Here is a 2683-nt window from a genome sequence, read left to right as displayed (position 1 = left end):
ACTCTCTAAGCTCCTCTAGGATAACCCCAGCTAGATCTTTAGCCGCCAATTGATGCTCTCTTCTGTTGAAAACTCTGGCATTACATTGCTTCCATAGTGCCCACGCCGTGCATATAACCAGACTATCGAACCCTCGCTTCTCCTTGCCATGATAACTTCCGCGCTTCCGCAGCCACCACTCCACAATCGTGTCCTCCGTCGATGGGGCCGCGGTTGGCAACTGCAGCCTGTCCGCGCACGTGAACCATACTTGGGCATACACACAACGGACCAGGATGTGCTCCACATTGTCTTCCTCTTGCAGACAGGTAAAACAAGGCGAGGGGAGCTCTTGCAAACCATGTCTAGCTCTCCGATCCGAAGTCCATATCCTATGTTGCGATGCCAACCAAGCAAAGATCTTGAGCTTTAACGGCGCATAGCTCCTCCAAATCGCGGTTGCAGCCGGCGCTCTGATCAGACCTTGACAGAGTCTACCGTATGTGGCCTTCGCCGAATACACGCCCTCCTCTCCAGCACAAGGCCACGTGAACTTATCCTCCTCCATGGGGTCTCTCTGGAGGGTGGCGATCGCCAACCTGAGGTGCATTAGTTGCATCTGCGCCATGAAGGATACCTCGCCCTGTATATCCTGTTCCCACCTATTGTCCACCAAGGCCTCCTGCGCAGTCCTCGAGTTGGTCACTCTGGTGGTCACCATGGCATGTATGAAAGGGGCAAAGTCCTTGATCTTGAAGCCCTGTGTCCATCGATCCTTCCAGAAGAGGACGCGATCTCCTCGCCCGACCTCAATACCAACCAAGCTGTCAAACACCCTAGTTGCATCCTCGTCCACCGAGAGCGCAAGATTGCTCCATGGCCTGTCCTTGTCTACTCTTCTGAGCCACTCCCATCTGACTCGAAGCGCTAAGGCTTGTAGTTTCAGATTTTTAACTCCCAACCCTCCGAAGCAAGTCGGCCTGCAAATGGTGTTCCATGCCACCAAACATTGACCTCCATTTGTTTTGTCTTTGCCCGCCCAAAAGAACGATCTCATCCATGCATCAATCTCTTCAAAAACCCAGTCTGGGGCGTCCATGATAAGCAGTTGGTGCACAAGCCTAGTCGTGACCACTGACTTGATTAGCACCAATCTACCTGATCTCTGGATGAATCCTCTCTGCCAACCAGGAACCATTTTCTTCACCATGTCCAGCAGCGGCTGCCACTTGTTCCTAGTTAACTGTCTAGTGGCCAGCTGCAATCCAAGATATCTAATTGGAAATTTCGCCAGCGTGCAATGCAGCAAGTTGGACACCCTTGCTTTATCCTCCATATTCCCTCTGATAACCGTCGCCGTCGACTTTCCGTAGTTCACTTTCAGCCCCGAGGCCGATCCAAACACCAGCAGCGCCTCTCTGACAAATAGAAGGTCTTGGAGCGTGGGGCGAATGAAGAACGTGACACCGTCAGCGTAGATAGAGATGCGTTGGGCTGCCGAGATCCCTCTGAAGGAACTGAGCACTCCCACCTCCGAAGCTCTAGCAACAGTGGCTGTGAGAGCATCCATCGCTATGACAAACAACAGGGGGGATATAGGGTCACCTTGCCTGAGACCCTGTGCGTGTATAATGCTTCTTCCCAGCCTGCCATTGACAAGGATGCGTGTGGACGCAGTGTGCAAGAGTATGGTCAGCCGCTTGATCATCCTTTGCCCGAAACCTTTCGCCTTGAGCACTTCAAAGAGGAACGGCCAAGAAAGAGAGTCGAACGCCCGCGAGATATCCAGTTTGAGGAAGACTCCTTTGCACTTCCGAGAGGTAAGCTTCTTGGCCACTTGTCTAACCAGGAGAAAGTTGTCATGGAGGCATCTCCCTTTTATAAAAGTCGACTGGTTGAAAGTGACTAAATCCTTCATGTATGGCCGTACTCGAACAGCCAGGAGCTTCGCGAAAATCTTCGACAGGCTGTGAGGGAGACTGATCGGGCGGATGTCATTAACCTGTTCAGCATTTGGCCTCTTGGGAATCAGCATGGTTAGCGCTCTGTTTAGTTTGGCAAAGCCTCTCCCATCTCCCACGTAGAGCTTCATGATCGCTGCCATGATGTCGTGCTTAATGACAGGCCAAGCACACTGATAGAATTTCCCGATGAATCCATCCGGACCAGGGGCGCGGTCGGGGTGAAGCTCCTTGATCACGCCCCACACTTCTTCCTCGGTGAAAATGGCCTCCAAGTTTTGCATATCCTGCGCCTCCATGCCCAGGAAGTCCATGTCTAGCGTGTATGGTCTGGCCTGAGCCGTGCCAATCAGCGCCTGAAAAGCATCCGAGAAGACCTCCTCCATTCGATTTTGCTCCGTAATGATTTCATCTTCCCATTTAATGTGTGGAATGAAGTTTTTGGCTCTCCTCCCGTTTGCCACCGCTTGAAAGAATTTGGAGTTCGCGTCACCCTCTTTGAGCCATCGGAAGCGAGATCTTTGCCTGTCGATGGTTCTCTCAAGAGAGGCCAACCCGAGCAGGAAAAGTTTCAGTGTGCGTCGCAGCCAGGTTTCCAACGGCGAAAGTTGGCGAAGATCCATGGCCTTATCTAACCGGAAGATCACCCATGTGGCCACCGCCATTGACAACTTGATGTTGCCAGTCTTCCTCTGCCCCCAAGCTTGCAGGGCCGCACCCGCATTCCTGTAGAGAGCATCCAG

Source organism: Triticum dicoccoides, chromosome 1B (assembly GCF_002162155.2).
Source record: "Triticum dicoccoides isolate Atlit2015 ecotype Zavitan chromosome 1B, WEW_v2.0, whole genome shotgun sequence".
Lineage (NCBI taxonomy): Eukaryota > Viridiplantae > Streptophyta > Magnoliopsida > Poales > Poaceae > Triticum > Triticum dicoccoides.
The sequence above is the reverse complement of the archived record's forward strand: the minus strand, read 5'-3'. Positions refer to the sequence as shown.